At 40.4% G+C, this 24,279-nt stretch overlaps 1 protein-coding gene across 25 annotated transcripts in view; it reads right to left on the bottom strand.

Annotated features, from left to right (window-relative positions):
- The window catches only part of NRCAM (neuronal cell adhesion molecule), a 156,325-nt gene extending 135,201 nt beyond the window's left edge, over nt 1-21,124 (bottom strand). For 10 of the 25 annotated variants that reach the window (XR_008449276.1, XM_054063367.1, XM_054063416.1 and 7 more), the window contains exon 1: nt 20,978-21,123. The gene's annotated coding sequence lies outside the window, so the exon portion shown is untranslated. Of the gene's footprint in view, nt 1-20,977 lie in introns of all 25 variants that reach the window. The other 15 variants (XM_054063566.1, XM_054063521.1, XM_054063514.1 and 12 more) reach the window with 3 other exon arrangements.
- Nucleotides 21,125-24,279: the final 3,155 nt, after the last annotated feature.

A 24,279-nucleotide genomic window follows, 5' to 3' on the forward strand; every position in this document is an offset into this window, starting at 1 on the left:
CAAAAATGTGACTATCATTAAATGATTATATCTCTGGGGGAGAGAAATCACATGCTTTTGAATTGCATATTTGTACCGTAAGTATTTAAAACAATAATTGTAAGTCAGTCCGGGCATGCATCTCCCTGTCATAAAAAGGTTGTTTTAAAATGTGAATCAAGTCTCAAAGACGCTTTGCTATCAAAGATGATGGGAAAAAAAAATCAGCTATCAGACTTTAAATTACTTTATTAAAAATAATTTTAAAATCCTAACATAATGTAGTATTAGACCTTGTAAAAAAAGGGGGGGGGGCATTGATTTGTACACAGCTATGCATTTCCTCACAGCTATTTCCACTAAGCTACTACATAGAGCAGATCTCATCTGTGTCATTCCTCATACACTGTTGTCCCTGCTCCCCATTCCAAGTTCTGGTAGCTTAGAGTTTTTGGTGTCTAACTGCTTTAGACTATTTTAGGATGCCAAAGCAAGTCAAAACCACATCAACCAGGAGACTGAGAAAGTATCCAACTGCAGTTATCACTACTGAACACTGGTTGCTAAATGCAGACTAGGTGTTAAGTAGTGGCAAGGAAAAAATACAAGCTTGGAGTCTTCATTACTGACTAGGGTTATTATGTGTAGCTTAAAAATTCTGACTAGGTAATCATATCATACAAAGAAGGGAGGCTATCCTGAGTCCTGCAGGGATCCATGCTCGGGCTTACGTGTTCCATGTAAATAGAGAGCAAACGAGCCTTCTGGTATTCCCAGATCGTTCCGACTGTGAAGACAAGGACTGATCACATCTAACTCGTGAAGGGCCTTGCACTACAAAGTCAGCAGAGAATAAAATGTCATAAGAAAGTCAAACAAATGAAATCAGCTACACAATGAATTATGAATTCTTTGTGGAAAAAAATATCCAGAATTAAGTGTTTGGTTTATGGTTAGTGTTTCTAAGAAAGGTTACTAGGTGAAAATAAAAACCCCAAACCAAGTACTGGGAAAGCAACAGACATGCTTTTTTATGTGTGCTGTACATACAAATCTGATAATTACCGTATAAATCCATGATGTGGCTGTATCTGCATTTGGAGTGTAATTTTTGCCCTCCCTCAAAAACCTCCTTCCTCCCTCAAATCTCAGGAAAAACGTGCCGTCACACTGGAAAACATTTTTTAAAACAAATCTTCCATTCTCCTCTTTTCTCTCATGTATACAAATTGTTATTTCTCTTATTAGAAATACCACAGTACAATCTTAATAGACTTTTTTAATAGACAGAGGTCTGCAAAACTGGCTTTAGTATACAGATACTTTCTTATTGAAAGTCACCCAAAACCATGATGAAGTGAGAGAATCCAACTTCTGTTTTACCAAAATGATTATGGAAGAGATTATATGAAAGACAACGCTTGCCACTGAGTAAAAAAAAATACTATATTTTCTGCTAAACATTTCCTTTCTTGTAATAAATGCAGCACTTCTGTTAAAGTAGAAATACTGGTATTTCTTACAAAGAGGCTGAAGTAAGCAGCAACCTGCAAATTAATGCGTTGTAGCTTTGTTACTGACCATTAACAAGCTTGGACATAACGACAGCTAAATATGCTTGTGCAGTGACTTCCTAAATGCAAGACAGACTAACATCAGCTAGATGTAGACTTCCTATTTCAGACTGACCATAGCAGAAGCTCTGCTAATCATGGCGATGAAAGGATATGCAGTCTGTCAGAAAAGGGAACAAAGACCTGTGGCTGCAGGAAAAAAGCTCCCTGCTCACTGGGTTAGGATGCCTCATTTGCATTATTTGAAGCAAAACCGCTCATGTCAGGAGGTTTTTGGCCACCCATTCTCTTTCATTTCACAGTGGAATTAGGCGATATCTATAGCTAATTGTTTGAATTCTCAGAACAGGCTGAGTAAGCAGTAACGTAGGCCGGGCCACACTCATTTAATACAGCTTTACAAAACAGAAGGCTAGATCATCACCATACGCACATCCGCAGCATAAAACAAACCCGTGACCTTTCGGTCAGGGAGCTGTGTCAGCCTCTTCAAGGAAAGGCTGCAACCAGAAAGATAAAATTCAGTGTTCAGACTTAACTTTGCTAGAGCTGCCAGACCAGTAGTTCTACCCTCTCCAGGTGGACAGGCACCTTTCTGCTCCGAGCACCCTTTAATTTATACACTGGTATGAAATGGAGGTAGTAAAGAACTTGATAGACCATTGCTGTATTTACATCAACTCTACTAACTCACTGCTAACAACTCACTGCCGGTTTCTGGCTCATCTGTACCAATGAGAGGAGCCGTCAGGTATCTCAGCTTCACAGAGGCACAATTTCTCTGCCTTGTTTACATGAGCCTACGTGGAAGACATGGTGGAAGCTAATTGGTGTCACTCTGCAGTTATATCTATTCCACACACGTATGTTTACCCCCCTCCCTGTATCAGTCCAAATAAAAGGAAATATTTTCTGACTTGAGGAAGTCAAACCTCCCCCTTGCACTGCACTTCACTCTAGGCAGGCTTGCGGCACGTGTGCTCTGCCGCTTGAAGAGTCATATGAAGAAACAAGAGCAAAGCCAACTCTTGTAGCTCAGTAAGAGTGCAGTTAATAGAGAAAGAGGCCATTTCTTCTAGCAGCGCTCTGGCCCAGTAAGTGATGATAGCTTTCTTCTGTTGTTCCATCATGTCACTGTTTCACACCCATCCACCTCGCACACATTCCAGGGTACATACTAGCAAAGCCAAGAACCAGCAATGGCACTGAAGGGCTATGACAACTCAGACCCTTCGATTCATCAAGGTATTTTGCACTCAGAGGCAAGCATGGGAGAGACATGCTTAGTTTTGGAGACGGAAGCACTCATGAGAAGGTTTGGACTGTGTCACGTCAACAGGCAGTTTATTCTGAGAACCAGACAGTCCCGTTCACTCATCAAGATTACCCATCCACTAAAACCAATCCAATTTCTTTGAAGAGTATAAATATAAGAATGACATAGGAAAAACTTAAAAATCAATTCTAAACTTAAATTAATTCATTAATAAATGCCAGATTTGACAGTGTATGACAGCACTCAAAACCAATACACATCTATGTGACTAAATATAACTTCATGTGCCAATTATTGTAGTCTCCATTAGAAGACCATATCTACTGAAAGGGCTCACCATTTGTATCCCATATGTCACATGAAAAATATATGCATATACATGATTAATAGAAAAAAATTAGTTATAAGTAGATCATTAAGAAAGAGGTTATAAATTCACAAGGACATCAGTGTCTTATGTCAAAGGCAAGAATGTATTAATTCAGAATTGAAGGTGAGTGGTAGTTTTAGTCTATCTCCCGCTTACTGTTTTTTTTCATGATATTTTATAAAGCTTGCTTAAGCGTCTTAGGGGCCTAATCCATGCAGGTTTAGGAAAGTGAACAGCTGGGTCTTATCAGGAACTCATGGTCTGTAAGTCTAGTACAGGAAACAAGAACAGACACTGAGCTTGGTTGGTCTATATTGCATGCATGTTTCAGACCTTTCAAAACCGTCACTTTAAAATACAGTTTTAAGCACTTATTTTTAATAGCATTTGTCACATAACTTAATAGGATAATTTTATTTGCTCAAACACCTTTAAAAAAGTGCATGGAATAAAGGTCTGGGGACAGCATGGGAGCACAGGAGAGATAAAGTAAAAAGAAAACAAACAAAACCACACTACAGTTTCTTTTTGTTGGAGAGGACTTAGTTACTGAAATATGTTCTGCCACTACTGAATAATCCTGTTTCAATGGGAATACCCTTCACTTTCACCTAAAGGAAATGACTGTATCACTACTGTCTTCTGGAGCAAGCTGCTGAACAACTTTATAATAGAAATTTCATCCTCCCTTTCTAAATACTGTCCCTCTTCTCTGTTTCAGCACTTTCAGCACTTCAGAAGGCAGATCACGAGCACAACGAGAAAACATTACCCCCACTAGTCCCATATATTCAAGAGCAGATACGTGAAAGCTATGCAAATCACAGGTATGTCCTTGATCAGACTGTGATTTAAGAGCCAAGCGCATAATGTCTCCAGGACTAATGCCTGCCTACTCAAAACTGAGTGATCCAGAATGAGCTGAGCTTATCAGGAAGCCATGGGCTTTTTCAACTGCTTCCCTGGTATTTAAGAAACATCAAACTTCATATACCATTGTATGTATATGTCTTTGAACATAAATTGTATGTAATCACTTAAAAGGAGCTTTTCTTAAGGTAACTTCCAGCCAAATTTTACCATCACAAAATCCTGAAAGTCAGCATCCCCCTTCTCAAGTTCTCTCAGAAATAATCATTTCCCTGTAGAGCACATCAGTATCTATCCAAACACTACCTAGAAATGGCAGATTGAGGGTACTACAGGATTTTATCTTCTAAAAGGATAGGTTCTGATTATTTCCATAACGTTCAAACTCCTTTTGGCCTGTAGCATTTTGTAGCTATATTTTTGTACTCACAGAACAGAGCTCTGCAGAAATGAAAACTAAGCTGATAGGAAAACTACTTAGTTGTAGTAAGAGATATAAACACAAGTCACAGAATACAAGAAAAACTTTATTCTTTAAAATAGAGGGAAGAAAGTATCTACATGCAAGCTACAGGTTGGGGTGTTTTTGCTTACATATTTATGTGGAATACTAACATTTCAGCATTGCTTAAGGCCTTGTGTTTTTTTTCCCCTCGTAAGTTTCTACTTTTTCTTCTTTGGCCAGTCACTATTAAACGCACCTTGTAATGCAGGAAACTGCCAAATGTTTCCCCAGGAAAAACACCAGAGTAAAAAAAGGCTGGAAGAAAACTGGTGTTCAAACTAGAAGATGTCAACATACTTGAACGAAACTGGGCATAAGCCACAGAGATATACAAAAATTGAAAGTACTTTGGGGGACAAAAAAATAGCATGCTTCCAGTTAAGTCTGTTAAACAGGGAATTTTGGCTGATGAGTACATGGAACATTTTAGCTGCCCAAAAGGATACATTACCTTTGCAATAGACTTTCTTTCTTGTGTCTAACAGGGAGTGGCACATTTCAAGCATTCAGAGCATAAAGCAATGCCAACAATGCAAAGTCACATGAAGCTGTTCTGTGCCAGCTGTGTAAGCTTCCTGAAATTTCATTCACTAAAAGGTCAAGAACTTTCGGTACTTTACACATGAGGCCTTTTAGAAATTATTTGGAGTTCAACTGCCTGTAAGATTTTCCTTGTGGTGCAGTGCAAAACTAACATTTCACTGATTTGCTTGGCAATGTGACACGTCGCCCAGCTACGTTCTGCCATGCAGGAAATGCATTTGGTCTTTTGTGTTGTTTTTGAACGAAGTGGCCCTCTGCCTTAGGAAAAATATCACAGGCGATATGATGGACAACAGCAATTTCTGATTTTACCTCCTCAAATCAGATTCCAATGATCCTAAACAAAGAAGCTATCCATCTTGAAAGCTATTAAAAAAAATAATCACAATTCAGATTTAAAGTTCATAATTTAAAAGAAAAAAATTGTCATCTAACCTGAAAATATCAAGGATTTGGAAAATAGTATTCTGCTGAGCCTAATCCTAATGTGTTCAGTTATAAACAAACATACATAACCCAGTAAAATGTAGCCTCTGGCTTAAAAACAATCCTGTATTAAAGCCATAGGTAATCTGTCTTACATAATGCTATTTGCATTTTGTAATCCTGTTAAAAATACTTGTGACATCAAATCAATGTCTTCTATTCACAAATGCAACATCCAAACCAGGAGTTGCACTCATATAGAAGAACTACTCCAAGGCTTTTTATTTATTTTTTGAGTAGTCCTTTTGTGGCACTTGTGGTATACATTAAGTAGCATTGACATGAACTGAAGTTTAGTCTTTAAATTGAATTACAGAACTATCACCACTTGTCCTAGGAAATTAAACTGGAGTCTCATGTTCCAATTGGTGAATTATTCACATCCACAATGAGTGGGATGGTAACATGAAGTTTTGCCATTAATAAAGCGGATCGTAACTTTAGGGTAGGAAATTAATATTAAACCTTATGCTAACTCACCTTATCCCACCTGAATTCTGAAAAGCAATTCAGTTTGTAGCATCAAAATGTCCCAGGATGCAGACATACCCAAACACACTACACAAGTCTCAGTTCAGCCTTAGAGTTTCTTAGAGTTCCCCCGTGCACAGCAGCACGTATTCTGGGTAGATGAACACTTGGCTTCTGTGTAGTGCTTTACAGCTCTCTAAGTAGATGCGATTAAGCACCTTCAGTCTAAAAGAGCTCTCTAGGAGAAATGGAAAAGTCATATGTGATAGAGATCACAACTACTTCCAAGCAGAAATGGTGGTACTTCTGCTCACTTTCTCCTCAACCAGGTGGTTAAAGCACTTATCTAAGGATGGGAAACCTAACTTCAAGCGTCACATGAGGACAGCTGGTTGAGCAGGACTAATGATGATTTACTACGGGATGAAGGTTCATCAGAGAGTATGATCTGGCATACCAGCTCTTCCAGCCATTCCCTGTTGCACAGGTGCTCAGAGCAGATGGAAACTTTCATGCAGCTTTCCCTGCGTACTGGCAGTCAGGACACAGAGAACAGAAGTGACTAAGACCGCATGAAAGCCAGCAAAAAAAAAAAAAAAACAGAACCAAGATCTCCCACTTCTTCTGTGCCCCTGTCACTGGAAAAAAAACATGTTCTTCCTTCCAATATTTTTGAAATGTCCATCCACAGAAGAACTACAGACAGACTTGTATGGAGAGAGGGCCTATTGCAGAATTAGAGAGTAGTTAAGGTTGGAAGGGACTTCCACAAGTCACCCATTTTACACATTTGCCTCCCACCCCATTTAGCAGCGGAATAAATTCAAAGCTAGATACAATATCCTAATGATTCCTTAATGCTTTTATTAAAAGATACGCACCTCATTGGACTGGTCTTTGGAGAGCTCTTATGTCTCATCATGAGGCAAAACGCTAAAAAATAGTTGTATTGGGCAGGCTGGCTTGCTAAATAACTCCAGTTCTGGCACAGCTGAGTTTAAATTAGGAGGACAGCATTTCACTCCTAGTATGCACACGCAGAGAGCTGTGTTTACAGCTATGTTCAATTATTGCACTAAAATTCAGTAGAAGGATATCCTAGATGTAGTCCTGTAGTTTTCCAAGCCCTAAGCTTGTTTAAAGTCTGATGTTCTCTTTAAAAATACAAGTGCTGCATGTCCTACCAAGTCTCACATTCATTTAGCATAATAACAAAGATCCATCTAGCCCAAATTCTCATCTCTGACAGCAGCTAAAAGCAGATGCCCAAGGGAGAAGGATACTTTTGTGGCAATACTGTCCCAGCCTTGATCAGCTGAAAACTTGGAGGCCTGCTACAATTTACCATTTCTCAACTCTACTGCTATACTGTCTTGATGAAATACTAACATTTTTACACTATTTTCGTCACCAGACTAAAGACCTCCAATTCTAGAAACTGTAGTACGCTATTTGAAACATTTACATGCTGTTAGTGGCAATGACTGTAAAGTTAGCAATAAACACTCGTATAGAAATTGCACTTAAGGCATATTGTGCTTCCATAAAAAAAGGCAAACTACCATAATTTTTTTCCAGAAGCTTTTTCAAGTGTGTATCAGTTCCTTTATCTTGATTTTACTATCAAACTATGGTTTAAAACAATATACTCCATGCTGTGGCAAGGTCTACAGAATTTATAATTGTGGAGAAAAAAAGAATTAAATACAAGTGCATCTTCAAGTTAAGAGTCTTGGGTATCAGGACTGTGTCTGCGTGCACACCCAGCACACTTATTCACCAGCTCCAGCACGGTCCAAGAAGCGTTCAGCTGAAAATCTCTCAAACCAACCCTTTGTGCCTCCTGTGCAGCATGGGGACTCTCTGAACTCCCACCTGCCTTTACAATAAGGCAGCTGGTAAACAGGACCTGTCCAGCTGGGAACTGGGGACGGTCCCTAAAGTTTCCCCAGGCATCTCCTGGTGTGCATAAAGTTATGAATAGCATCCCAGGTTGAGAATCCAACATTCCCAGAGACTCCTTGAGGCAGCCAAAACTTTTCCTCGTTACAGAGCAGTCTCCTGTATGTATGCAAGACAGGAAATGCTTTGTACAGAGCTTAAAGTAACCTAGAGGAGCAGGTCCTGCATAAACAGAAGAAACATTTTGTGGAGTCTCATGTAACCCAGTTGAAGAGACTCTCGTCACCATCCAGTAAGGGTCCATCAGACCCTATCTGAGAGATTAGATTCCCCAGATAAGCATTACTCTGCACAGCAGAAACCAGTTAATTATTTTTCCCATTAAACAAACAGCATCTGACCTTGCAACAGTATTCAGAAAGTTATTTGGAGACAAAGGATTACATTGTCTTTTTCAAGTAAAAAACTACAGTCACTTCCGAACATTTGCCATCACACTAAGCCTACTCTATCTACATCTGTGTTGCTTCCTTAATGGTTTCCAGATTAAAGTTTTAGGCATAATACCTAGAAATACTTGTTTTATCAAAGTTGCACCAGACTAAATGACAGGAAGTGATCAAAAGCCCAATTCAAGCCTCAGATTATGCAATTACTGCCATTTCAAACAGACGGCAGACCAGAAAAAGCCCTAAAGACTGAGATAGTTTCACATAATCTTAAGGTAATGAACCCAGATGGAAAAATAAAACCCCCAACATTTCTCACACATTTTTCTCAAACACTTCATGTAAATTCACTGTATCACCAACATTCCTGCAAGTACTTTAAAATACTGCCCAGACAGGATCAGACGTGTTTCCCGAGTGAAAGTTACATCTAGTACTTAAGTTACAAGTTCTCAGATCAGTCCATGTGTAACCAGCTTCACAACTCTGGCTTCTCAAACCCCAACACAACACCCAAGTTTGCTTTTATTTTTATTTCTTTATATACACCATTATGTGATTCCAACAGTTAGATATGACCATGTACTGTAACTTAGATATGACCTTTGTACTGTAACTGTCTTGAATTTCTAGTGATCGTTTGCAGTATATCTTATATACTGGTTACACCTTAGGACCAACTGGCATCTGGTGCTAATATGTGATACAGTCATCACCTCATAAGATATCACGCCCACCTCCATTTCCATCCCCATCACCACCTCCCCTTAAACAAAAAAAGTTAAGTTTCAACTATCCAAGGCAGTAAAAGAGTCAAATAATCAAGAAAACAAAACCCACAAGCATAACACATGTGTACACGTCTTAAGGTACAGAACACTCAACAGTATAACCAATGCCAAAGAGGTCAATTTTACTGTTGAGTATGAATGAACACTAATCTCTAGACTAATACTGACCTCAAATCAGACAGCACTGCATAAAAATAACTCTCCTGCTCTCTGACATAAACTTGCTCACACCAAGTCAATTTGGGCACTTCTAGATTTATAGTACAGTTAATACATAATCTGAAACATAAATACAAATAAGTTAACCATAGCATAAACCACAGCTTGGAGAATAAACAGTGGAAAGATTTTTACTTAAAGCTACTATATGATGATACTTCTAATGATTAAAAATTGCCAGTGTAGCATCAAAACCACTATCAGGAGAGTTGGCTGGATGTGCAAGGGAAGTTCCACCAACCACCACCCTTCAAAATGTAATGAAATAATGTCTCAAAGCTCATCACCTTTCTGTCATGAAGTTTTGTATTTGTTAATATAATTAGTGATTTGATTACAACAGGATATCATCCATTCATGCTGAAGATCAAGTCAGTGGGGATAATCTGGCCATGCTGGCCCTTCAAACGCTATAGTGGTGCCAACTTCCCCAACCACCTGCAGGATATTGTATTTTCTTTGCACTATAGCTGTTAGCCTTTCAGTACTGAAGCACTATTCAGAACTGAGCTAGCTGGATATAAATACAAGTTTTCCTTTCAGCTTCCCCAATAAGATTAAGCGCCTCAAACCCGGCTTCGTTAATAGCAAAGAAAACTTCTGCCGAGTGAGGTATGCTATATGAAATGTTCTCTAAGTGGAATACCTTCACTAAACATGTCCTTTTGCACACTGTTTTTAAACTCTGGTACTGAATAGTATAACAGTATTTTTTTCTGACTGATGTGAATATATTTAATGAAGCAAGTTTTAATATTACTTAAAAATGTAATTCCTTAAAAATTCTACTGCATAGTACTCATTAGCTGTAGCCATAAATTGCAATCTCATTAGGACTGGCAGTGCATGGACAGATAGCCACAGCTTCAAAGGACACACAAATTTGCAAAATAATTCTATATGAAAAATGAAAAATCATTATATAGCAAACAAAGGTTTTAAGATACTTCAAAGTCTGACTGTCTAATTATGTCTAAGCATGCAAGCCTCCTTAAAAGGAACCTTTAAGTTCTGTTTTACAGTTCTGTGCCTACTATTGCACTCAAACTAAGATTTACATAGTAATTACTTGCCTGTGCCTGAATAGGAGGTATTTAAAAATCTATCATAGGATGGCAGAAACAGCAATGAAGGGATAGAGCAGACAAGAGAACTAAAAAAAAATGTTGCTTTTCTTGGTCCTACTTACAACCTTGTAAGTGTTTCATTTTGGACTCTGTGCAAGTCTTTGAGGATTAGAGTTTAGAAACTGAATTGCATTACAATAGTTGAGTCACATTTTATGTTCTGTCCGAAAGATGATGGGTTGTTTTTTCCATGAATATTTACCGTTAAAAAGTATCAGTAACTATATTTTTAATAGGTAATATTTAATGTTGAATTACAATATATTTAAAAGTATTTTAAATGCTTTAAATTCCAAGTCATATTTCAAGGTAATGCAAAACCAACATCAATTTAGTTCCTTTTTTTGTTAATTAGAAAAATAAATTAATATTGAAACTAGGGGAAATAAATCTAATTATAGTCTAATTAATTATGAAATCCAAATTCATAATTCCACTAATCTCAATGCTATTTTTTTAAATATCAAATATTAGTCAGAGTAGTGCATTAGCTCATCATAGTGAATTATAAATTATTGCCCACAACCACAGATTAAAGCTCCCACTAATGAGCGCAAATATTAAATTATTTTTATAGACATGCTTTCGGGAAGAGATGTCTCACTTTGTCCTTTACCATCCGGGATAAATCAGGCACTCAGTTTTAAGGATCAGCATTATTCTGTATCTTCAGAGAAACGTGTGCTTGTACTAACTTGTACTAACCTGCAATTTCATTCAGCGTTCTTTCACAATTCAGATCTTTGACATATACATATATATATGTTCTCCAGTGAGTAGAATAAGCACTGGAGCCTAGATCAAGACACCATCAGCAAAAAGTCATTCTTCCACTTGCAAGCTGCAAGACAAGGAACAGATGTGCTGTCTTTGAGAAGGATCGTACAATTGGTTTTATTTTCGCACTATTTATTTTATTTTAAACTTAATTATTTGCCAATTCAGACAGTACTTCATAGTTACGAGCATCATACTTGCCTCCCTGAGGCCCAGGTTAAAGATGTAAAGAGAAAACTTCCTCCCCTGGTACTACCCTCAGGTTATTATCCCTTACTGATTTTTCAGATAGGCAGCAATGAAGTTGCAAGAAGAAATCCAAGGGCAATCAAGGAACCAAGAGGGGCTTCAGGGCCTTGGGAGGACTGGTTAAAGTATCAGGAGCACAGGTAGCGTTCTCCTCTATCCTTCCAGTTGCAGGGAATGATGAGGAAAGAAATGGGAAGAGCCAGCAGATCAATACCTGGCTTCAAGCCTGGCCACCAGTAGAATTTGGAGGTTTATGATCACAGGACAGTTTGCACAACACGAGGTCTGCTGGTGTCAGACAGGGTACACCTGTCTCAAAGAGGGGAAAGGATCTGTGCACAAGACTCGCTGAAAGAGCTTTAAATTAAATACAAAGGGGGAAAGGGGACAAGCTGGGGACAAGCCTGGGGGCGGCATACCAACGTCTGAAGGACAGCGTGCTAGCACGGCCCTTTGGTCTGCCATCTCTGTGGAGATACACATAGCAGCAAAGACACAAGGGTCACTGATGTGTCAGAAACCACCAAAGCATCTGAGGTCACATAATCAGAGCTTCTCCCTCTACAATGGTGAGGATCATTAGCCCAACTGAAGTGCACCTATACCAGTGCACATAGCATGAGCAACAAACAGGAGGAGTTGAAAGCCATTGTTGAAAGCCAATTCAGGAAAACTATGATATAGTTGCCATCACAGAAACATGGTGGGATGACTCACACAACTGGAGTGCTGCAGCTGATGGCTATGAACTCATCAGAAGGGACAGGCGAAGAGAGTGGGATAGAAGCAAAAGACAATGGCCAGCAGATTGATGGAGATTCTTCTACACCCCTACTTTGCACTAGTGAGGCCACATCTGGAGCACTGTGTCCCATTCTGGGTTCCCCAGCTCAAGAAAGACAAGGAAGTACTGAAGAGAATCCAGCGGAGAGCCACAAAGATGATCAGGGGACTGGAGCATCTCTCTTAGGAGGAAAGGCAGAGTGACCTGAGTCTGTTTAGCCTGGAAAAGAGAACACTGAGAGGGGACCTTATCAATGCTCATAGATATTTAAAGGATGGGTGTCAATAGGATGGGGCCAGACTTCTCAACCGTGACCTGCAACAGGACAAGGGGCAACAGGTACAAAATGGAACATAGGAACTTCCACCTCAAAGTGAGGAAGAGCTTTACTGCAAGAGTGACAGAGCACAGGCTGCCCAGGGAAGTTGAGTCCCCTTCTCTAGAGATACTAAAAACGTACCTGGATACATTTCTGTGCAACCTGCTCTAGGTGAGCCTGCTTTATCAGGGGGATTGGCCTAGATCTCCAGAGTTCCCTTCCAAGCCCAACCATTCTAGGATTCTGTGAATTCTAGACCCATAATGGTGAATAATTGCCATGATACTCTGAAGAGCAAAATTACACACTTTAAAGGGCATAAATGTTATTAATTATAAAAGGGAAAAGAATAATATGCAAATGTTGGGAGATCTTTGTAAGAACATGAACTTTAATTCAGTCAGAATTAAATTGTTCTTTAACTACGAGAGAGAAACTATAGTAATAGAAGTGTGTTTTTAATTTGCAAATGAAGATAGACACAGTTCTGGAAAACATGCTTGAATTTACTGGGCTCAATATAAAAGTGAAAGGGTTAAGTTTAACAACTCATTATTTACAGGTCAAACTACATGATATGAACTATTCTGACTTCCAGTGCAGGAGTACAAAACCACAGGTGAGTTGTAAGCAGATGGATTTACGTTCATCTTAAACATTAAACAGTATTATATTTCGTCAGTGTATGAAATTCTATGCATCTTACTATGTTATTTATTCAATCATTATCTTGCTGTATTTCTACAGGCAGTCTCTTTTCTAAGGATTTTGTTTGCAGTCATTAAACAATGTGTCTGCCCTCTGGTGGTCACACTCACCTTTATCTATGCCCACATTTTTTACCTTTTTTAAGTTAAAAAAATCACACCACACAACTACCATCCACAAGTCTAACAGATAATTTAGGTTTTAGTCACCCCGGTCTGGCTTGCTTTCCGGTTACATAACTGCTTATATTTCAACTTTACCACACTGAAACAGCCTGCATGTTATTTAAGATGTTACTCATTTTGTCCATATCTAGAACCAAGTTTAAACACCAATTTTTAAAGCACTTGAACTACAGAAAAGCATAAAGCTTGAAAAAAAAAATCTAAGAATAACATCTGAAGTTTCAATTCATATTAAGACTACCTGTTTGGTATTGTCTGGAAGAAGTTTTTACACCTTGTAACACATTGGAATGTTAGCTACTAGGATCCAAATTCCATAAACACATAAAATGCTTCTGAGAGAAAGATGGACACTTAAAAGACTATTTGCACATTAAAGGTGTCATAACTGTACTACACAGAAACATCTATGACTTTGTACAACAAGCAAGACTGATATGGACAAAAAAGAAAAATTCAATAAGGAAGGACCAGGATCTGTAGTCCAGGTATTAGCACTGCTCCTCTGACAGCCACAGTAGTTCACATGACAAGGTAGCACCCATGCAGCTTCCTTACTTACTCTGTTGTATATATCCAGGAAAAAGTTAGAGAAAATGGTTTCCCAGCTCTAAGACTTCATCATCAGAGAAGCAGTAGGTGGAATCTTCTCTCCCTTATTATATGATGCTTTTAAAGACATTAGATGATGCAAAAACCATCGTGCCAAACTTCAGGTGGATTCAAACCTCAGTGTGTAACACTGGCATCAGATTTGTTCGCTGTTTTAGACGTCTAACCAAAACCCAGCTCATAAGTAGACTAAAGCAAACCCAACTATACATAAGGCAAGTACAGCTCCAATATGATAGGTTGCTCCTTTCACATCCCTACAGAAGTCCCAAACATCCTTGTAGTATTACCTGGACTGAGTTGCAGTAATAGTGATAAAAGGTCTCTTCTGCCCCTATGTCCTAATCAAACCTATGTCAGGGAAGAATAACATCACTTGCAACAGAAAAAAAAGCTCGTAAGACCATGTATTCTCTGCAACAACCTCAAGAACAGTGCTTCGCCTTCCACCTTCAATCTCCATCTTTCAGCGCCTCTGAACTTCACTATAAATATAGAAATAAATACAGTGTTAAACAGAAGTAGTCTTTTACATATGGTGAAAAGACCATATTCTGTTGTGGAACAACAGACTTGCCCTATTTGGCAAGGCCAATCTTGCATGAGAAGGCAAACACCGAAGTCACTGTGACTTTGCAAAAGGGAGTGGTTCGACTCTAACAACTTTATTCAGTAAAACAGATGGATCAGGTGGTGGTATCTCAAATCAGCCATGTGTCACCTAAGGTGAGGTGGAGCTCTCACAGCCTGATTTTGCTTCAGTTAAGAACCAAAAGACCCCTGAAAGCACACACTGAGCTCCCCATCCCGAGGGCATGATGAACCCTTGGGTCTCATCTTCTGGTAACACAGCAGACCTTGTCAAGAGCCAATCAACACCCAAAAATTCACTTCATCCCACCTCCCCAAGAAGTGCCCAACAACTATCAAAAGTATAAAATTCGCACCTGAAAATCCTTTTGTTGGGGAGGATGCACTAAATAACCACCTTACCTGATGGACAGGTGGACAGGTCTTGACCTCTCTTCCCTCCCAAGAAGGAACACTTTTTTGGCAAGAGTAGCACCTCTGATTTTGTCAGATGTTCCTGGGGAAAATAACTACTAACTCAAGTTTCAGTTGTTCAAATAGGAAATTATGTCCCTTTTCTGAGCTTCAGGAAGAAATACCTAGTCAGAAATCATTAAAAACCAGTAAAACCACTAGCACAGCCTAGTAACATCTTACCTCACCCAAAGAAAGAAGCAGATTTTGATCTTCTGTGGCCATGTAACAACTGCAACAAAATTACCAAATTCAGCTGAACTGACAACAAAAGAAACATCCTTCCATTTTCAAGAAAAGAGCATCAACTCAAGAGGGTCAGACTTCCTCTTTTATATTTAGTTTATCCAGACACCACATTTAGACACTAGTATACAGAATTAATAGAGGGACCCAAAGATTCCAGCTTATTCAAAGTGCTAATAGCCAACTCACTAAACCCAATTATCTCATCCAAAGACTGAGCCAAGCTTACCTCTTCCTGATATCACTTGAAATTGTCATGAGGAAGCTACATCAAGCACCTCCTACATTTTGATTCTCTTAGACATGTGAACAGCAGCAGTCCTCCTAAACACTGGAGTAGTAGTGAAGAGGATTGTCTATCCTGTTACGAAGAGTAATTTGTTGTGTACAAGCCTACTGATAAACAACATCAAATTCTTAAATACGCTTGAAAATCTCTTTAAATGACAGGGAATATGCCATGACGATGACAGGAGTATGTAATGTTTCTCTTCAAATTGCTTGATTTGATAATTCCTAGCAAAATGGACCCCAACTCTTCACGAACAGTAAGACAAAATCTTTTTCCTCTTCTACAAGTAACTCATCTCCCTGCTTTTGACGCTTCAAAGTCCTTCCCTCCTTCAGGACTGCTTGCACTTCCCACCCCACACTGAGGAGCTACCCTCTGCTTCATCACACACTTTTATACATGAGTTGTATGTACATTCCCTGTCAATCTATTCTACTCAGAGCTCCCAAGACCAGTACCTTTTCTCTTTAAGATTTCCGGTAAATTTTATTCCCAACTCCCTCACTTCTACCACTTCTTTCAAGTCTAAAAGTCAATAACACATTTTGTTCTTCATCCTTCTTCTCGTGGACTTTTTTTTTTCATAATTCATTATCTTCAGCTTTTTTCTTTGAGTTGTGTTCATTTCTGGGTCCTTGCCCAAGCTACAATATTCAGCGGGATGACTTCCCTTGGCTAGCGCCTATGGACTGGGTGGGTAACTCCATGGTATTGCTCTCCACCAGCAGAACTGTTCCCCGACTCCAAATCTTGTACAACAGCTGGCTTTTGCACAAATTGATTATATACCATGCTTTTGCACACCCACAGACACACACAGAGTCCTACAGTGTTGTAACACTGTAAAGGCAACTCCTCTAGATGAACCCTCAGAATCAAGGTGAACAAATGCAGCAACACTGAAAACATGGAAAAAGGGAAGTTAGAAGTGAAAAGCAGAGTTCAGAAAGACAAAGAAAATCTATACTCATGCATAAAGACTGTGAGTTCCACACTTAGATAACAGGAAAATTGTTATGTTAGTATTTTGTGTGACTGTTCAGAAAGGTCTAAATAGTGGCTGTCTGTTAGTTCTGGATGGACTTTTGTTCTCCTCAAACAATCTGTTAAACAGTAACAATAACATACTTTAAACCAGAAGGAATTAAAAGATATATATTCCTAACAGTACAGACAAAGTATTAGGACAACTATATTGCTGCTGGGATAAAGCCAAATTCAGCAATCTGACATGAGTGTTTGCAGAATTCAGAGAGACTACATTCATACTGGTTCTGTCTGATTTAACTGACAATTTAGACAGCTAGTTCCTTTCTAATGCAGCTGTTTTTTAAAGGTATCACGTCCTCATAAGTTGAACTGGCCTTTTTTCCCCCTAACTCGGCTATTTTTGTGCATCCAAGATGCTCTGCATGAAATGCTGTTTTTTATATAAAGTTCAGTTGCTTAAAGTAGAATGGGGGTACTGTGAGCGCTTACAGAAACATTTTATAATTCAAGCTGTTATGCTTCCAAACTAAAAACTTAACAAGGGGAAAGCTGTAAGCACATTATGAATTGAGCCATTTCAAAACTGAAACAGTGTAAGAAAACAGTGTATTCACAAAATGAATACTAAGATACATCTACCCTGATTCACAGAGCAAAACAAACAAAAAAAAAAAATTGAAAGATGCTTACAACAGTTAATAGAGGATCCAGATGAACATTTCTGTACTTATTCAACATTTACTAGAAGAGAGAAGCTAAAGAGCAATCCAGAGGAGTATTTGCAATGCAATTAGGCTAGACAAGTAAGTCTGAATGTATGCCAGCTGCAGTGGCCTGCCCTTAATTCACACAATCAAATGTCTAGTCACACAGCGTCTAGCATCAGTATCTCCAGTATCAGAAGTCTCATCAGATATGTACTTGTTTACTGAGCATCTTAATCAGGATCTGAACACCCTATATCTAGCTGTAGCTTCTAGCAGTCCATGCGCCAGTCCATCACCATCTGTCAGTTAAAGCTTCCATAAATAGAAAAAAAAAAAATCAATTCAAACAAATGTGTTCAACACTCAAACTAAGCTATCATTCAGATTTCAATATAAGACTTGAATTCCTTTTCAGTGTTCTTCAACTTTGACCCAGCTCTACCCCCTCCTTCACTGAAAAGGGCAAAGACAACAGCCCAGCAAGTGGGACAGGCAAAACAGACCTCCTTTGTTCACTTTTTCCCTTTCAGTTTTCTATTGAGGTAAATAACTGAAAGCTCAGCCAGCCTCCAGTAGCTCAGAAGAAAGCAATATAGCTAGCTTGCAAGTATGCTTTCCTGGTTAACAAACAGTAGAACAAAACTTATGGTGGATCACGTTAACCTTATTATCAGAGATTAATTCTTTACAAATTCCCTTAATATTATATTTACAAGACAATATTCATAAATGCATAAGTTACAATATCATTACTTCTAAAGTGAACAGGCAATATACATACTTACCAATTTAAAACGCAACAAATTATTACTGTGAAGAAAGCATGACTGAATTTTTTGAATACTATCAGCCCACTCAGGAAGGCAAAATCAAATTCATTGCATATTGCCCAGCAGACAACCTCCTACATTATTCCCTCAGCTTACATTACCAAGATGTACTCTCTCTGTATGGCTCCCCATTTTACCAACTCGGTTCATAAAACATAACAAAATGAGCATATCCAGTGAAAACGGAATAGCAGAGTTTTACTGTATTATTCAAATATAATGGAAGGTAACTAATCACAACACAAGGTGATCTGGAACAACTGAATAAGACTACAGACTAAGAGTGATTCCACAGGCACAGCCAAAACAGATGAAATATTTAGGCTGCTTGAGCCATATGAGCTGTGCAATAGTATATTCCCAGGAAAAAAAAAAAAAAAAAAAAAAGCCTATCATATTCAGTATGTTTTATGTCCAGTTATGAAGCGTCATTTCCTACAGCAGGAAGAAAAAGGAGAGTAGCATTACCTTTTCTTGACTTGAAATCAGAATCCTCAAACCAATAAAATCTGTCAATTAGACAGACATTTCATTAACCCCAAGAAACTAACGTGGTTACTAAAGCTTCTGCCATCACCTTTTTAAGCACTGGAGAGAAACACCAAAGCACAACAAAGCTAACAGGAGGTATCAGAAAGCATGTACTGGATTTGTTACTTCATTTCCGAAAATAAAGACCATTTTAAAAAGCCAAATCTTCGTATTACAACCCTTCTCATCAAACGAGTTGTGGTATACGTGGTAAGTATTGTTATGCTTTCTGCAAGAAGATAAACAGAGATAACTAAGGCTCAGATCCTGGCCATATCACTCACCTTGAACATAACTACTTTTTAGTATATTCTTAGTGGCCACAGTAAAAAACTACAGAACTAAGAGAGCAATACAAGTATGACTGATTCTGGGTTTGTTCTGCAAGTTGTGAAGAGGGTTTTAGCTCCATCATTAACACCATCTGATACGCACTACTCCATTACCCAATGTGGTCACACAGCTGTACAGTTTTCTTTCAGCGACATCGCCTTTGCACAATCCAGAATGTGAATTCATTCAGTGGATCCCGAGTTCTGTCAACTCCAAGCAGATTTCTGGTGTTGTTTCTTTATATTCAACACTCTCAGAATGCACTGCTTTACCAATTCTGTCTGACAGCTAATTTTAGACACCCAAGAGAATTCCACAGTACTTTGAAATACAAACAGGTAACTCACAGACTTCAATATCAAAATCTCTAGCAACTCTGCTTTCCAATTTCTATTCAAAACTAAAGAAAGACATTAACTAAACAAATGCCTAAGGTGTATTTGTACAAATGGTAATATCAAACAGAACAGACAAGTAATAAAAATATGTCACACCTACAAGTCAGCTTTCTGTTTTCTAGGTCCTTTGAGACAGAATGTAACACTACAGTATCCTTCTATTTCCAAAGATATCCCTTGCCAAAGAATACCACCAAGACGCATCTCTTGGCATATACACTGTACTGAAACTCAAAACGAAGCCCAAACGCCTTCTAATGTTGTACACTGATCTATTCTATGCACAGCCCCATACAATCACTATCCATAAATTATCACATCGATTATGTTAAATTAGGGAAGAAGCTGGAATGATTAATAGTGCACCTGCTAGATGCAATGAGGTTTTCAGGTTTCATGTACCTTTTCCGTAATGTACTTAATTAAGAATCAAAACGTATTTTAATACTCAGAAACAGAGAAAGAAATACTCAAAGACAGGGCTGGAACGTACAGTTACGTATCACATTTTCCACTCTTTTATCTAACTACACAGACAGCTAAGAAATAGTATTCCTTTCACAGTGCACCTGTCAATATGGAACAGCCTTATTGATCAGGCTGAAGCACACTATGATCTCAGATATTTGAACAGCTTGGCATTATTAATCACGTACTGTTTACACTCAAGACTACAAAGCCTTGGTTTAAACAGATTTCAGACTACAAAACGAACGCCTCTGTGCCGAAGAGTTGAGCGGCATTGGAAGATTTAGTTAATTATTACTTTTCAAAGCGAAGTATTTGGTAGCGTTACGTTTACGTTTGGGCTCGATGATCTGAAAGGTCTTTTCCAACCTAAACGATTCTGTCATTCCGCAATTTGCCGCTCAGATTTCGTTGCGATTTTCCGCATCCATCGCCACCGCGAGGGAGGAAAACAAGGGCATGCGTTTAAAAGAGGAAAAAGAAGAAAAAGAAAAGAAAAAGGCACATTTAGGCTATTGTTGACTTCAATGAATGTGCCGTCGCCCTTCTCTGCGAGCAGCCAAGCGCGGAAGGGAAGAAAAGCACCGACAAACGACGCCGACACCGCATCCCCGGCGCTCCCGACAGCGCCGCCCGCACTCGCCGGGTTCTCGCCCCCGCCGGGCAGCGCACGAAATGGCGACCGAAAAGATGAGAGATGTGGGCGCATCGCAGCCTCGGAGCGCCTCCGAACGGCCCTGCGGGCCGTTCGGAGGCGCTCCGAGGCTGCGATGCGTCCCGGCGACATCCCTTCCGCTGCCACCGGCCGCAGCAACAAAGCCCCGCGGCGCCAGCGCGGAGCCTCCTCGCCGCGCACCTGCCGCTGCCTCCCGCACCTTCCGGGCAGCCCAGGCGGGGCCGGGTGGCTCCTCGCCGTCGGAGAGAGGGAAGGCTGGTACTCACGGGATGCTGCGAGCCCTCCGCCCGGGGAGAAGGAGGACACTTGTCTGCGCTGCTGCTGGTCCTCCTGCCGGTCCTCGTCCTCCTCCTGCTCCTCCTCCTGCTGCTGCTGCTTCCCCTCCTCGCCCGCTCGGCAGCCCGGCGATGGAGCGCGCTCCCGCGGGCACGGGGCGGGGAAGGCGCGCGCCTGTCGGGGCGCGCACGGCGCGGAGCGGGGCGGCGCCTGGGGGAGATGCCGGTCCCTTCGCACCTGAGGTCCTGCTCGAGCATCACCCCTTCTATCCCTCCATCCCTCCCTCCCTCCGCCACCTGCGTGAAAACCGGGGCGAAAGCATCCCTGAGCGAGCCTGCGGGCTCGGCATCCTCATCCCAGCGCCCCGCCCAGCTCCGGGGTGACACCGAGCCGCTCCCGGAGCGGCCGCTCCCTTCCCTGCCCTCCCCCGGCCGGGAGAGCCGAGCAGTCCCCGGGCTCCCCCGCAGCCGCCCCCGCACAGCCGGCCTTTTAAATAGCCGCATTATTTTTGCCCGGCGATTCCCACTCTTAAATAGCCGGTTTCAGCGCGTTCCCAAACTGGAGACAAGGATATTATTTTACCCTCCAGAATGGTCCTATTGAATTCGGCAGCGCTGCTCGTATGTGTAGTTAAACACGGGAGTTTGCCGGGTTGGAGCCAATGATTTCGAAGAAGCTGGTGAGGGAGCTGGAGAACAAGTCTTACGAGCAGCGGCTGAGGGAGCTGGGGTTGTTTAGCCTGGAGAAGAGGAGGCTGAGGGGAGACCTTACCGCTCTCTACAACTACCTGAAAGGAGGGTGTAGAAAGGAGGGAGCTGGGCTCTTCTCCCAAGTGACAGGGACAGGACAAGGGGGAATGGCCTCAAGCTCCACCAGGGGAAGCTCAGGCCGGACAATAGAACAAATTTTTCACAGGGGTCACGGGGCACTGACAGAGGCTGGAGGTATTTAAAAGATGAGGTGCTCAGGGACATGGTTTAGTGGTTGATAGGAATGGTTGGATTCCATGATCCAAGAGGTCTTTTCCAACCTGGTAATTCTATGATTCTATGATTTCGGCCATCCTGTGTACAACAATACCATAAATTAAACCAGCTTGGCAAAGACAGAGGCTCATGTTGCCGGCAGCTCCTGGGGGTGATGGAATCCTCCCCAGTTGTCCTGTGGAGCGCTGCAAATAGGAGCCGGCTGCCTGCCTGCAGCCCGCCCCAGCGCCTTCTTCACCAGTTGGTGCAAAATTGAGTTAGGTTAAATTTCCAGTTCACAAGTTCAGAGAGTCGGGTGCACAGATGTGATGGCTTCAACAGAGGCTGTGGATGGGAGTGTTTGGAGAAGTCTTAGTACAGAGTTTCCCAGTGGTGTAGTGGGTGACTGAAGCACTGGCTGTGAGTACATAGACTCGTCCTTGCTCTAAGGAGGCAATGTGTGAGGCTGATACATCCTCAGGTGCAGAATGCTTTAAATGCCGCCCTGCAAAGCACAGGTACCAAGTGGTAGAAAACTGTTGACAGAACTCTCAGAAACACTGACTTGTACAGGACTCAATTGGCCTTGCCTTTCACATCTTGCAGTTCTTTTAGTGTGCAATGAAAGAAAGCTCTTTAATATCTTTTTGAGCCTTCTATGCACTCTGCTTAATCTTGCTCCAAATTATTCAAAGTCCATGTAATCACACAGTAAATGTGATCATCTGCTGATGCTGAACTTGCTTATGGATCAGCCATTTTAGGAATAGCCTTTTGTGCATTGGAAGTTGGCAACTTTCGCAGTGGTCAAGTCTTTATTATACATTCAAGAACTCCATGCTGGTAACTTCATAGTGTGAAACGCAATGCCCAAGATGAGCAGAAAGCCCTCAACCTGCATCTCTGCAGAAATCCCATCGTGACTGGCAAGTTGAATCTGAATGGCTGACCTGCTGAAAAACAACACTCTAGATTAATAACAGATTCTATAAATGATATAACACATGCATATAAATATCCAAGGGTTAAACAATAATCAGACGCTGCTGCTTCAGACTGTGGAGGTATTCAGCTCCTATCAATCTGAGGCCAGGATATTATTGTCTGAGAGCTGACTATGCAAAGAAGATTAGATGGATGTGAAGAAAATCTGTTTTTTTAAAGAGAAGGAAGTAAGTGCTTGAATTTATCGTGCACCCCTAAACGTGTTTTACTTTCGTTTGTTTGCTTACATTTTTTCTTGCTATAGAATTCCCATCTTTCCCACTAATTTGGTTAATCCTAAATACAGTCTAAGTAAACATTCAGCAACATGTAAACAGGGAGTCTAAAACATTAGAATATTGCCTGACTTTGCTTCCAAGATACTGTGTTCCATACAGAGAATATGTAACCTCTTCTGGCTTTGAGAAAGTATGGATATAAAATGCTGAGAGAAGCATGATTTCACAGAAAGCTATCTTTTTACATCCTTACCGGATTCCCAGGGGAACATGGTGAGCCAAACCTTCAGGAGGTGCACTTAGATCGTCAGCACTTCAGAGGAAAGACTTGAGTTGAAAGCAGGAGAAAGATCTCACTAGTATTTGGATGGCAAATGTGCCAAATTTTATAAGCACAAACCAATGGGTTGTGGCAATCCACTTGACGCAAGTTAGACCACAGAAACCAAATGAATGGATTTCACTGTTGCAGGGAGGGTGTAATAAACAACTCTATATTAATGTATGATTAGGCTGAAATGTTGCGGCTGGTGTCATTATAGCCTTACGATTCACCTAAGAATTTAAGCTCCATATTTTTTGTATCACTGAAATAAACAAATGCACACATTCAGTAGCACAAAGCAGAGTTTTCTAAATGATGTCATGCATCTAATTATCAATAAATAAGTAAATTCAAAGGTTTATACAGCCTATTACAGAGCTAGGAGCTGGTGATGGCATCCACTGTTGTGGATGAGTATCATCCATAGTGGAAGGAGAATGTTGCCTTGCAAACTTTCTGTAGTTATTATAATGCATTTTGTAGCATTTCTCCTCACTTTGCCCACTGCAATTATACCTGTAGATGGGCAGTTCCTCACGTAGTGTTCTAATCTTTGTGTTGCTTTAATATCAACCTTGATTCACTAAGCTATCTGCCACCTTCATCTCTATTAATCTGTTAGGGGTTTTTGTATTCTTCGTTTAGAGAAGCATCGACCAGGTACGTGACACATTCATTTAACTGATACACAAAATGAATACACGTAATTGCAGTATTGTGACACAGGAAAAGCTATTGAAAACTTTTCTGTGATGGCTATCAGTCATGGTCTGAACATT

Source organism: Cuculus canorus, chromosome 1 (assembly GCF_017976375.1).
Source record: "Cuculus canorus isolate bCucCan1 chromosome 1, bCucCan1.pri, whole genome shotgun sequence".
Taxonomy (NCBI): Eukaryota; Metazoa; Chordata; class Aves; order Cuculiformes; family Cuculidae; genus Cuculus; species Cuculus canorus.